Genomic DNA, 14,764 nt, shown 5'->3' with positions numbered 1-14,764 from the left:
TCTGGGGTGATATGGAACAAGATTGAGCCTGTAGGACTGAGAACAGCTCTTTGGCAAGGATCATAGCATTCCTGGCACTTGTGGATCAAGTTTGGAAGGGCATTGGCTTGAGGGAGGTTGTAAATGGGCAAATTTTAGTTCCAAATCCCTAAAATATCAGCTCCACCAAGGTGTTGGTCTTTCAATTCATTTAGCATGTGAATATTGAACTTGGAACCCATTGGGAACTAGTCTATCATCTGATAATCTACATCTCCCAGGGCTTTCCATTCTAACTCCCTTTGAGGGGCATTCAAAGGCTGGATATTCAGGGCTATTGGTGTTTCCATGGCTAGTAAGGCTTCTGAATTGTATGTAAACTGTTTTGAGTGAGAAGAACAACGCAGAGGAGTTTCTTTACAATGTAAATATGAATTGTTTGGAACAGAGGGTGAATTGAGCAAACAACACTTGAAATACCGTTTATAGGATTGATTAAAACAGTAGCAGGACTGACTAGAGTATTTCTATGGTGAATTTATGTAATGGAGGTTTCTAGTTCACGACTGCGCGAACTACCAGTGAATTCAGGTTAATTTGGTCAAATGCAGGCTTGGCAGAAGGTTTATTGCCTCGCTAGTCGGAAATGAGTGCAGGTCACTGGATGCTTGATGGTAATTTTGGTGTTTTATGCTCTCTTAAACAATTTCCTTACAGAAACATGGACAAAACCAGGTGCAGGGAACAATTTTGAGAAATACCTTGCGAATTGTCGATAACAGTTGCAAATGCAGGTACGACGGAGGCGCCCACGGTTTCAGACTCGAGTTGTGCAGGTTGGCGCTAAATTGGTCGTAAAATGCATGCAGGAAAATCAATAGTTGTTTTGGCAAAAGTGAGAAAAAAGACGCATTTTGGGCTAAAATATGGACTTTTGGCATATTGGCGCGTTTTTGAGATGACGTCAGCATGACATCATTAGGTGGGGTCAAGGTCGGATGACGTCAACATGATGTCACCGGGTGAGGTGGCAAGCTGTGATTGGTCCACGGGATAATGAGGTGGCAGACATATCAGCGCAGGGGTGGACCAGAGTGATGACACGATGGCGGGTGGCACTGACGTGGGTCCGACGTGGTGATGACGCAGGCATAACAGAACCGGTGGTAAATGATAAGCGGTAATGGTTTTTCTCGGACCGCCTTAGATACGGCCGTGGTTTTGTCAGAGGGCAACCCGAGAAATTGTGAGGGCAACGCGTGGCAAAGGCCTGACGTCACCCTCTGACAGTTTCTCGGGCGCTAATCTTCGGACGTCGGGCCCAACCCGATATGCATAATGGCCGTCCGATCAAAGGCGCCCGATCGGACGGTTGATGGGTCGCTGATCAGTGCGGACGATACGGCAGCGGGGAAGTAATAAAATATTATTTTCCTTCGAAAGGTGCGCCCAGCGGGACTTTAGGTTTCGGCGGGATCATATGGTTTTTCAATGTAAAAATAAAAATACAAATAATACCGCGCCGATACTTTGGATAAACTCAAAAAAGTGGGTTTTTATGTGCTTTTTTCGGATAAAGCGGGTTAGGGGTAAAAGGGGTTGTTCATAAGGTTTTCTTAGCCAACAAAGGGTTTAATGGGTCAACTGGATTCAGAAGGGAGAAGGGGGGTAAGGATTAGGTTTCTCAAGCTGACCAGATGTCAATTTGATCCCTGACAGAGGACATATGGCTATAATGCCAAGGGGAGGGGTATTTATACAATGCTTGGGGGTTTATACACCATGGTGTTATAATAGTAGGGAAAGGGTAACATAGGGGAATTATATAATAGAAGTTAGAAATTAATGTGGGTGAAAGAGTGGATGAGGGGTGATATTACTAAGTTTATTTGAAAATAACTTAGCTTAGGGAGTAGATCAAAATGAAAAGAGTTTTAGACAAGAAATGTGGCTTTTAAAGGACTAAGAACCACCATAAAACCACCAATTCTTCCATGAATCTCAACTGATGATGGGATGTTAGTAATGAATGGAAAAGGGGAAAATTGGGAAGTTAGACATGCTTCTTTGCTTTGCTGCAACCTGATAGAGAAGAAGGACTTCTCAATCCATTGATTTTGCTTTGTGAAATAGGTTAGCACACCTTCAATTGTAAGGAATGACACTTCTGCAACCCCATCTGCCTACCCATCTATTTGCCTAGCATTTTTTGTTTCTTCTTGGAGGGTGCGCTTAGACTTGCAGACCCTTATTTGCCTTTTCTTTTCTCTGGCTTTTTCCTTTTGATTTTCTATCTACTGCTACCCTTATTGCTTCCAAGGTCCCAGATTAAGCAGTTGGGAGCCTTACTTCTCTACCTAAGCTACTTGTCTGCCAAGATTAAACAGTTTTGACAGACTTCTTTCTCTATTCTACAACTGAAAATTTAAAACATGGCATGATCCAGATTAGGCAGTTGGACCATCCATCAAAATTGAGTCTATATCAAGCTATATGCACAGCTTGTCTTCTCTTGGAAATATGGGATCTTTGCATTATCAAAGCAGAGCATATTTGGACCTTTCCTTGCCAATCATGAAATATGAAACCTATTGGTATAGGTAGCTAACAGGATGTCAGGGAGGCCACCAAGGCCATGAAGGACATGGACATAAATGACTGAGTTTCTCAAAGGATGAGCAACAATTTTAGTTGGGGGTGATGATGAGGCTCATCAATAGGTACATCATAAGGGTCATAATGCCATCCTCTAGGTTTAGAACTATCTCTTTCTCACATTTATTTACAATTTTTGTTATATTATACTTAGTGAGAGGGGTACAAGAAGTATTTCTATGTCCTGTGGCCTATTATGGTTTAAATGTAGGAAATGGAGCAATTTTGAGATGATTTCAATGCAGGAGCTTGGAGTAGACAACATGCAGAGATTCTAGGAGTTTGTCCACCTCCTTAAATCCATCAATCGTCCAAAATCACCACTTTCTCTCTCATCAGCTCAAGGTCATTGGCAGCCAAGAAGGATGAGGTCATTGGCAACCAAACAAGTGCAATTCAATGAGATCTAGTTCAACCTTTCTCAAGTTTTGGCAGATAGACATTCCTATTTTCTAGGGAGTTGTTGGTAGGTACCCTCTTGTATCAATAAACATGCCAAAGATATCATTAGGATTCAAAAAATTTTGCAGCTAAGAGGTTATTGAGCTCAAGCACTTGATACTGTTATTTTTTACTAGTTATGCGATGTATTTGACATTGATGCAATGATAATGATAATTTTCTTGTTGATCAATCACTGAGTTAGTTCTAGAGGGTCGAGGCTCTAGGGTTTGGGCCCAACCCTAGTGGCTTAGGTCCCTCTTATGTATTGGTATTTATTTTTATTTTAGAATGTTTATTAGTTCTCTGCATTTTATTATAATATAATCCCTCAAAAATCTTATGGTTGCTACCTCTATCTCATCTCTCTCATGGGAGCATGAATGGAAGAATCTACAATCACAACCCAAAAATGCTATGTTTATGATTTCTTGGAAGAAGGTCTATATTAGTCATCTTGTTTTTCATATGTTTGTTGTAGCTTAGAAGTTGATTCATTGACTAGATCAGTGTCTTTAGCATAAATTAGATAGTGTTTAAATTCAACACATTTTTTCCACCATTAGCAATTTTACTTTGTAAATGATAAAAGAGTATGTGCATGTGATGTTGCAGGGTTGTTTGGATTTGCATGCAAGGGGCCTTTCGCCATATCCATCTAGGACTTCTTCACCCTCTTTGATGAATCCCAAAATTATGTTCTTGAGCTCATTCCCTTAGGTCACCGTGAGTAACCCTCTTAGTCCAACTAGGCCTTCTTGAGGTGTTGAAATTGGCTAGGGGTGTTGGCCACATTTAATCCATCTACCACAACCTCCATCCATCTTTTCATCCCTTGATCTCATCATTTCTACCTTCCAAACCCTCTAGGTAGCCTTCCCGTAGCAATACAGGGATCCTGTAATAGCTTCTTGTAGCAACCTGTTTTACCCCCTATTTTGACCTATGATGTACGTTTGACTTAGTTTAAGAGTAAGTCGACTCCAAAATTGGACCTCATGATCAAGGGCAACACCTAGGCCATTCCAACCATTCTTTTTTCTTCATTGTAAGATATAATAACACTAGTTTCTTTTTCACAGATTTAGCACAAGTACAACATTGATTTATATGCAGGTGTGAATTAGATAGATGATGCATGAAATATTGAGTTATGATTTGGCAGGATAATTTTGTATTTACAATTGGATTTGATATCTAGATGGTTGATTGCAAAATAGTGTAGTTCTCTTTCTGTAGATAGCATAGATCTTATATTTTTTGATGAATTGATTCGATAGAATTTACAAGTTGATAACATCTACAAGTTGAGGTTCAAAAATGATTTACCTTTTTGTCATTAGAGCTAGCTTCTGCATTGCACCTTCAGTAGTTAATTTCCTTCTAATTCAATAGAAAGAATGGTCTTGGAGCATTATTGATAACATGTCCTAATTGAGGGTGGCATGAGTAGAATCCCATCTAGTGTGTATATAGCACTGCCACCTCGAAGTTTGTACGAACACCTAGTTGATAAATAGAGTTGATGAGCCCTTGGGAGTTGCAGCACTCTTGGTGCAATACTAGGACTCACCACCAACCCGAGGCACCAGGATTCCTACCTCACCATAGAGCATTAAACCCCCAAGAGGAATAAACCCTAGACAGAGAAGTGATGGACGCATGACAAACTAACCCACTGATAGAAACACCCTCCACAAATAAAATGATGACCTACCATATTCTCGCTTCTTTCACCCACCTAGCCTAAGAGCCCACCCACAAAGGACTAACCTTGAGCCAATGGCAATACAAAGAGAACAGGGAGTCAGAGAGAAAATGAAGTAGACAAAGACCCAGAATGATGAAAAATGTGGTCACGAGAGCTATACCAAGATAGAGAAGATGAAAATACCTGAGCAGACATAGAACCAAACCAGAAACTAGGACACCATCCAGGGCATGAGAATTTGAGACGTCCTTACCTAGACACATGAAATCCCCTTTGAGAAAATTAATGAGGCCACCCTTTAGGGCCCAATTCCACACCGCGTCTCTCAAACTGAAATTATACCAGAATTCAACCACTTCACAAATTAGAAACCAATTGGGGATCAAAAAACAAGACAAAGGGGTTACCTTCATTAAACAAAGGTAAAGGCTAGCCTAAAACCTACATTCAATATTGACTATAATGCTCATGAATTCCCGACTAGGTTCGCCACAATGAAGAAGCTTGCCTCTCAGTGTTGTGTCAGGGTCCCAAATGTTGATTTGAAAGACGATATTGGGCCACACTAGTGCAAGATGGGCGGCCACTACACTTCGCCAGTTGAGCTAGCACCCAGGTGTTACATTGTGTTTTGTTACACCTCCTGCACTTCCCTGTGTCATACCCCGAAGTGCCCAAAACTTGGAAATCATGTAGTGTACCCATCCTAATATACAACTCAAATCCTCCCTTAAACACTAATGGAAACATGCCTTGAGCCTTCCCTGAAGAAGCAAGCTCTAAAACCCTAATTTAAGGACCATCACACTGGAAACTAGTGTTGATCACTAGTTACACTATACTAGCCTCACATTGCCAGTGTGTTTTTTCCTTGGATACCCGTGCTGATCACTAAACATCAATTTTTCCAAAAGAGGACAAAAAGTTTTGTGATCTAGAGGCTTCCAGAACAACCAGCTGGAGGTTGTTCGGTGTGGATGTGGTTGAATTCTCCCGATATTTCCCTTTGATCTTATCCCTATGAGATACCTCCTTGAGATGAGGGACTTCTCATCTATTTGGAGAGATCCTAACTCCATTTCCCTGCCTATATATTCATCATATCCCATTCTCAAATGGTTGGTCTTGGCTATTTTCACCCTTATGCTGAGATAGTGCGTACATGCTACTCATTTGGCTTGGAGAATGAGTGATTGGAGAGATTGAGCTTGGACTTGGACATTCACTCAAGGAGAGATTATTGACATCAAGGCTTGGTTGTATGCTTCCTCCTTTATTATATTAATATATACAAATGTTAGTTCACTTTCCATAAATGTTTGTGTTAATGCATCATTTATCTTAATGCTCCTTGATTGGTTAAGTGGATTACTTTCGATTATGCTATTTTTACTTGTATGCCTTGTTGTGCTTGTTATGCTCTACAATGTCCCAGGCCAAGGAGGATATTGAAAGAGTTAACTTCAAACCATTTGTAGTTCAGCAGCTACCCCTACTAATCCAGAGAGGGATCTCTCTGAGGATTTAACAGTCAATGACTGGAAGAGAAATGGATTTTAGGCTAGATATAATAGTTTTATTTGAGTTTTTAAAAATTTAGGGTTTTTAGGTTGTTGGACCAGGGATGAGAAAGAGAAATTAGCTCAAGGTCTCAAAAGTTTGCAGTAGCAGGCATAACGAGGAGCAAGATAGCAGTGCCTTGTGATGAATATGAGAGTTTGGTCAATGTAGTGTAGCGTCTGAAAATATTAGAAGGTCATAATGAGCATGTTACCATGAATTCATTAATCTAGAAGAAGAAATACACAGACATGATTTTCCACATAAACAGATCTTTGAATATAAAGAATTATGCCTATATAACTGTAAGTAAAATCATTGAGGAAAGAAAAACATGTTAATAGAGATGGATTCATTCATAAGAAACTAATATAGAAATAAAACAATATCATAAACTCACTGCAAATGTATTCCTGGAAAATAGCTGCAACTACTCCTTTGATTAACTGTGTGAAATCATAAGATACAAGTCCTCTCCTCTGAAGTCCAACCCTTCTCTCTGAATGAGAAATGATACATATAGACTCAAACAAATAGCTTCCCCACCTTCAAGGGTATAATTCCTAAGTGGTGGAACAGTTTCCAAGAATCTCTCAACCAACAAGTGAGAGTGAGAAGGCAAAAAACAAACTCTTCTCTTAGACTTTGATTTGAGTTTTACTTCCTTTATGAGGCCTAATTAACAATAAAAGCAACCTATCATGCCTATTTATTCTTGATTACATAATCTAGACTTTTAACTACTGAAGTTACATCATGAACTTAACTTTTACCAAGTCAAACTAAAAACCTGAGAGATTACAAAGTGAAATATTTAAATAAAAACTCAGAAAATTACAGAAGCGCAACTCCAATTTTGAGGCCACTTTTAGGTCCCTTTATGAAGTCAAATTTTAAATCTGAGAGAACAGTCAACTAACCTATCTTGTCTGGTTTCTAGAAAATCTTTAATTTTTTTAAATGGCCTATGGGAAGGAATTAACAAATTGATTCTCCCATGGTGTCTCCAAAAGCACAGCGCCCGTCGAAAAGAGGGTATGAATGTTGATTTTTGACCCCTTTTTCTCATTTTTCTCAAAATATGAGACTTTTCTGAGAAATCTAACGAAATGGGTTTTGAGAGGAGGCCACCAGATTTCCAAAAATGTAAGCCAATTTTCATTTGGAGAGCCAATTTTCATTTGGAGCCTTGAGGAAAAGTGCGATCTTTGAGTTTTGCACCAAAATTCACCAAAAACCAAAAATGCTTAGAAAAATCCCAAAATTGGTCCAGAAGTAAAAAATGAGGTATGTTATGATCTCATGGATGCTTTGGCAAGCATCTCCAATTTATCTCTCTCATTTTTGTCTTTTATGGTTTCCCTTAGCTTGTTTTTCATTTGCTTGAGCTTGATGTTGCAAATCATGTTTCTGGTTTGGTAGTGGTGGGCCATGTGCCTCAATAGCTGGTTGTCCTTGTTAGCCTTGTCTAGAAGCTTCTCTAGATGGCCATTGACCTTACCTAACAATTACTCTCTGTATTCAATAATCTCCAATGCAATTTTGTCTTCAATGTCCAAGTCTTCATCCAATAGGTTTTGTTCTTTTTCTTTCTTCAATGCCCTTTTGAGACCCTTTGTTCTTGGTTTCTTCTTTCCAATCTGCTTTTCCTATTCATCATGTTCATAATGCTCTTACATTGCTTTGCCTTTGTCTTCTTGCTGCAACATCTTGGATTTCTCTTTCTCCATGATTAGTTATCTGGCCTTAAGCTGACCGTTTTCTTGCTCAAGGAAGGAAATGATGAATCTAGCCCTTGCCAAATTGTCCACGAGCTCTCTGATTTGGGAATCCTTCTCCTTGATAACTTGTTGTGTGTTTGAAGTTTCATCTGCAATCTCCAAGTCAACTAGTTCAAAATCATGCTCAAGTAGCTCCTCATCATGTACATGTGATCCCTGTTGTGCTGATGTAGAAGGCTTGGCCCTTTTCTCTTCTTGAGAAGTAAACACAAGCCTTTTTCCTCTCTGATACATTTTAGTCACCTCAGGGCTAGGTGCCTTGGGAACTTCCTCTGATTTTCTTGATGGCCCTACCTCCATATGTTGTGCTAATGTGTCTTCATGAAGTAGTTTCATGCCACTGCAAAGATTTTTCTATGAAGGTATCCCATGCCATGTTCTTTTCTGCCAACTAATGGAGGACTACAACTTTTATCAAACAGTGATGAAAAATACTTGGATAGCGTTGTTGACTTTTCATTTACACTTTTTCATACATTTTGATAAGACTTATACACAAGTAATTTCACATGTTGAGAGGTTTCAAAGCCAGGAAATGCATCAGCAGTCTAATGTGGTACCCATACAATCTAGAAAATCTCCCCTCACAAGTGAAAAAATTCATTACAACCTTCATTAGTGGCACATACTTTTCCAACAGATATCTTAATGGAATGATGTGTGTATGAGCCTCTCTATAAGGTGATTTTAAGAAAGGTTTGTATTGCTCAAGATCTAGGCTCATGCCTTTGAACCAATACTCCCCATGATTAGGTATCCCTGTGGCAAGAGAGATGGAAGCTACTGAGAATGTAAATTCAATCCCTACTATGATGGCTTTTTCTCCCTTCAAATTGGTGGCAATCCAATCAGTGAGCTGCTCATGAAAACCTACTTCACCCACTCTTTGACAAAACCCTAGGCAACTGACATCTTCAAAGCATTGTTTAATGAATGGTGAAGAGTTGATTTCATTGCAGTTTGTAGGCTCATATCTCATAATCCTCCCTCCTTTATGATGTTTTCTCTTTTCTAATGGTGAAGAGTCTCCCTCCATTATGAAAACCTTAGATAATAGGAAAATGGAAAAAACAATGAGGAATGAATGAAATGGTGAAATGAGGGAGTTAGGGAAGAGAAATGGTGAAAGGGAGATTTTCGGAGATGGATAGGGGTTTTAGTAATATTAGGAAGTTGAAATAGAGGGAAATGAACGAGGGAAAAGAAGCAAGAAATTTAAAAAACAATCCTAGATAGGAAAATTGTTCAATTTGATAGGTAGAGCTAGGGTTTGTAGGAAGATGAGGTGAACTAAAATGAAATGTTTTGTTTGGTGAATGGAATGGTAACTTGTATGCAAACAGAAGTAGGGACAGAAATATCTAGGGTTTTGAATGTTTCCAGCAGACTAAACTCACCATTAGTAAGTTTAAAAACATGAAATTTACCCAAACCCTAGATGATTAAACTAACCATCATTCATTTGATTTGACAAAAGGAAAAAGGGAGTGAGATGATTATACTTACTTGCAAAATAGCTTAGAGGAATAAAAAATTGGAATGCAAGCTTGAATTATGAATTTGGGCGATTTTTGGCAAGTTTTGGGATACTTTTCCCTAAGTGTAGCGTCATTGACAGAAGCATAGTGCCTCTCCCAGAAGTGCAGCACAATTCACAGAAGCACAACGCAGTTTGCAAAAGCACAAGACCTAGGAATGTTTGCCAGTTGGAGCTAGAAAACCTGTGTTTTTTACTAAAAGAGGGGAGAGGTCGATAAGCAAAGGAAGTAGTGATGCAAATGAGATATGATTGGGACTTTTGGGCTTTTATAGGCATAGTATGATCCTCTTTTGAGTGAAAATGGAACCCACATACCTTTTTCAAAACATGACTTTCACTCTTTTTGAACTTGACCATTTTGGAGATTTGTAATATGAACTTCTTTTTGCCTTTTTGAATAGTGTACCTTCTTTCTTCTAGAGCCTTGAGGTTGTGGCCATGAAGTACTCATGATTTATTGAAAATAGTTTCTTATCACAACTCATCTTATGCTAGATTTTTATGCATGAAATGAAAATAGACCTTGAAACCCTAATGACGTAATGAAGACATTAGACTGAGTAAAATTCTAATGGTGATGACTGACATGATGATGACATTCTATTTATGATTAGACACTCATCTGAGTGATGTAAGCGGCTGACATGTGAGATTTATGAGAGAATATACATAAACCTAGATAAACTAACCAATGACCAAATTTTATTCTGAAAACCTAGTGACATGATAAAATTTGACCTTGAGACCCCTAACAAACTTGGTAAAATCATATTTGACCATTGGTGATAGGCAGAAATGACTAACACTAACAGTTCTTTTGATCTCTTGTGCAGGTATTGTTATCGGGAAAACTAGTGTCCATTTAGAGCTGCTAGTCCCACTAAGACGGGTAGCTATCTTAGAAACAAACAGATTAAAGTTACTTGTGTTTTACTTTATGAGAGATAGATGAAAGAGAAGCAGAGAGTACCAACCTCAGTCTTTCGCTAGTCTCCTCGCTCGTTTCCTCTCTCCCTTGATAGAGCTTTCGCCACTCCTTTCTCACTTGTCCCGCTTCAAAGAACACCTGTAGAGTTAAAGCAAAAAAATACCATCAAAGCATAGAGATCTATAACCATAAACAATGTAGGATCAGATGTACATTAACCATATAAATTTATATACAAATACAAGATTTAGAGATATACAAGCATATGGAGGAAAACTCAAATAGCTTTATTGATAGAAGTAGTAGAAGAGAGGATTACAACCAAGCTGTCTGATCCAGCATCATCCTCCCAGCATGAAAGCCCTCTTCACCTCATACAAAGCAAGATCACCCAACAATGTCTTCAAAGAGAAAACAACAACACTTCCTTGCAAATTACAAAATTCCAGCCTTTGGATCTCTTGGATGAGGGATCCATATATAGATGTTTACAAGAGAGTGAGTCAGCTTCTGGGATTTTGATTAGTGTCATTTCACTGATAGTTCTTGGTTCCACTTGGAGATTTTAGATTTCTTACTCATCCCTGGGCGAATTCAGAGAGGCAAGTGTCATATGAGCATTTTCTAGAAGATTCTCTGGTTTCCACCTAGTAAACTACTTCTGCCATTTGTCTGCTCTCGCTCATCGCACCCTATAGAAGGGCTTTCCAGTATGCATCGCACCCCCCATGTGTAATAGGTGAGATGCATCTCACTCTATGCATGGAGTAGTATGTATGGTCTAGTTTTGACCAGTTCTAAGTAGTTTTTCATGGAGAACTTCTGGGAGATGATGTAATCAACTGACCTTGTTCCTTTAGGGTATGAAGAAACACTTTTAGGGGTTTAGAAGCCCTTGGTTTATGGACATATGTGATTGGGGTTGCAGTGCCCAAATATGTCTATAACAATTTCCCCCTAAAGCATGAGGTCGTAAATCTTTTGATGTTAGGTGAAACGCTTTATAATGAGGATCCGAGGTTTTTCGAACTAGAAGGTGACCTGTAATAAGATACAATACAATACGTTATCTTCACAATATTTTCATGATCTAGTTGAGGCGAGCATTCAAATGCTCAGATCTATAAATTCATGTTCATGTACATAAGAGACACAATCGTTTGTGTGGCAGACTGATGATTCTGGTAGAGCCATCATCCTTTAGTTTGGATGACTATTTGTGCAGCTGTGATGTACATTTGATGTATTTATTTTCCTAAATATATTGCAGCCCGGATGGATAAAACTAGATCTGGGGTCTTCAAACTCATTCAATCTTCGCCCAAAGTACAAGTCGATCCATGTGAAAATATGTTCTAATGTCAAACATGGAAAGACATCACCTGATTACCAGCCAATGATGTAAGCTGTTAACAGGCACGAGAGGAATCACCGATAATGGTGATGACCCTCAAGGTACTGCAGTACAATTCACGTGGTGTGAATATGTGAGTTGATGTTGAACAACATGTAAAATCTTTCGGTTGAAGGCCATTGATGTAAACCTGTCGTCGGAAGTGAGAAACTTGCCATTGAGGCATGCAAGCTTCAAAGTACTGAAAGGGTTGTCCCTAAGTCAACCTCTTAGATAATGAGCTAATGTCAACAAGAAGTGACCCGTCGTAGGAGGGCCTTAATGAATCCCACATCTACGACACGAAACGGAGCAAATGATTTTGTGGAGGTGAAAACAATCTGATGATACAAGGTTCAGGGTGGCGGTCATGAAAAATGGAGAGTGAAGGTATTGCAATAGATGAGACATTAGCTAGGTTGGTGAATTCTTTGAGCGACTTCTCTTGCACATACCGGTGACCCTGAAATGGATTGGTAGCATTAACCCCAAGGTGGATGGTACGACGGACCAATGGTGATATGACCGGTGAACGGAATAACCCAACCCAACTCAATCATGGTGACGGAGCGAAAGTGTCATGTTCAAGAGCGACATGCTACCAATGAAGCTATTCAAGTTTTCTTCCCTTTTTCCCTAGTCATTGTTGACTAGTACCTCTTTATTTTTTTCAAGCTTGAGGAGGATAACATATGCTTGTTCTATAATTTTCCCTTCGGGCAAACCTGTCGCTATGTTTTAACAAGCCTAGTGACAGTGAAACTCGCTCTTGTCTGCATGGACAAGTTTGTTGCTATTGTTTTAACAAGTTTAACGACAAAGATAACTCGGTCCTTTTCAATTTTAGAGAGTCTAAAAGGGACGGAAAGGCAACTCCAGTGGTCCTTTTTCGTAATGTGATCCCTTAAGTCCGAAAAAGTATAAAATAATATGAAAGGGATGACTTTTTCGATAGTTTTAACAAGACGAACAAGACAAGTGCTCGATCTTTTTGTGTAATAATCCCTCAGGTCCAAAAAGATTAAAATCTAGAGGAGGGATGGCACTTCTGATCGCTTTAACGAGCTAGAGAGGCTAATTTCTCGGCAATATTTTCATATTTTACGAGTCAGATGAAAAGAGCTTAAAGGAGACTCGTTTTTTGAGGAACGAGTGATGTTTTTGGATAGCAATTGGTCCCAGGTAAGGTTTGGAACTTTTCAATCACGACAGTGTAAAGAAGGTGGCTAATAGAATCACTCGTCGTAGTTGTTCCTCAAAAGGGGTAAACAATCAAATGGAGGCTTATGATTGGCTAAAAAAGAGTGGAGGTGATGGTAAGAACTCGACCAAGGTTCAAAAGCTAATAATTATGTGATCGCAAAGATTATTTACTGAAGGTGGGGTTCATTTTTTAATGAGCTTAAACTCTGGGGGAACATTTGCTCATTGCTAGGTTTATTTTTTAACGAGCTTGAACTTCGCATAAAAGTACTCGTGCCAGTCGTATAATAAGGATGTCTCATCAGTAGGTTCATTTTTTACGGAGCTTGCCCCATGCGCAACTTTGCTCCTGAGCCTTTCGTTATGCAAGCTAGGAATGACCAACCTACGAGTTTAAAGGGTTAAGAGTCTACAAACTAAGAAAATAAATGGTCGCTTTTCACTTGCATGCCAAAAGGTTTGCATGCCCCCAGGTATAAAGTAGAGTTTCCAGGTCACCATATGGAAGTTCTTGCATTAGCAAGATTGTTCCATCCGTGTCGTAGACAAAACGCTTCCTTGGCAATGTCCATCGAAATGGACAAAGGTGACTGTTGTCAGTCCCAATCACATAACCTTTGATGGGGGAATCCTTTTCCAGTCCAAATCCATTTTCCTAAATGGACAGGGGTATCAGACTAGTCATATTCCTACACGGAAACCTACCTTATATCTGGGGTTTTCCTGCCGAAGCAGACCAGGGCGCATGCCTCCTGGGTTTTAGTCACAATCACCGAATCACTCGTGATCATCAGGTGGATGGACTGGAGATTGATTAGACATTCCTTGTGTAAAAAGACCAGTTAGGGATGGCATTTGAATAATAGCTGTGTTTGAACCAGGGAATGAAAGCTAATCAACTAGGTGGACCACTTTGCCTTCATGTGGAAAACACATCACTCGGAAGAGCAAGGAAACGATAGCTCCCATGTTATAAATGTAGTCGCGCCCAAGGAGTAGATTATAATCTAGAGGTCCTTGGACTATCATCACGTTTAGATGAATGGTTTTCCTTCTCAAAGTTATAGGCAAATTTGGAAGGATCCCTAACAGTCGACTAGTTCCTTTGTTGAAGCCTGTCAGATTTCGAATCTTAGGCAGAAGAGATGGCAAACCAAGCGCTTTCCAAGCAGTTGAGGAAAGGATACTCACAAAAGACCCTTCATCTATAATAGTACCAACCATGATCATTCTATAAGCTTGTACTATGATTCGGAATGGTACATTAGATGGTAGGCAGGGTTTGCCTAGTAGATTCCAATCGAAGGAAAGGACTAGATTACTTGGAGGTGGGACCAAATAAACGGCTGGATAAACCTCTAACGAACTTCCTTCTTGCGGTAAAGGGATGGGTAGATTGCCCCCATGTTCATTGGAGTTTGTGTTTATGAAGAGAATTTGAACGGTGTCATTCTCATTCTCTTTGGTGACAGTATCATCTGAAGGTGGACCCTCTGAAGACAAGATTGGGTCAACTTCCATCTCGACCTGTTGACTTTGGTCCGGTGTGGACTCAGAGGGTCTATCTTCAATG

This window comes from Pinus tabuliformis, chromosome 5_1, assembly GCF_031772625.1.
Source record: "Pinus tabuliformis cultivar Carrire ecotype Pingquan chromosome 5_1, CPIR1, whole genome shotgun sequence".
Taxonomy (NCBI): Eukaryota; Viridiplantae; Streptophyta; class Pinopsida; order Pinales; family Pinaceae; genus Pinus; species Pinus tabuliformis.
The sequence above is the reverse complement of the archived record's forward strand: the minus strand, read 5'-3'. Positions refer to the sequence as shown.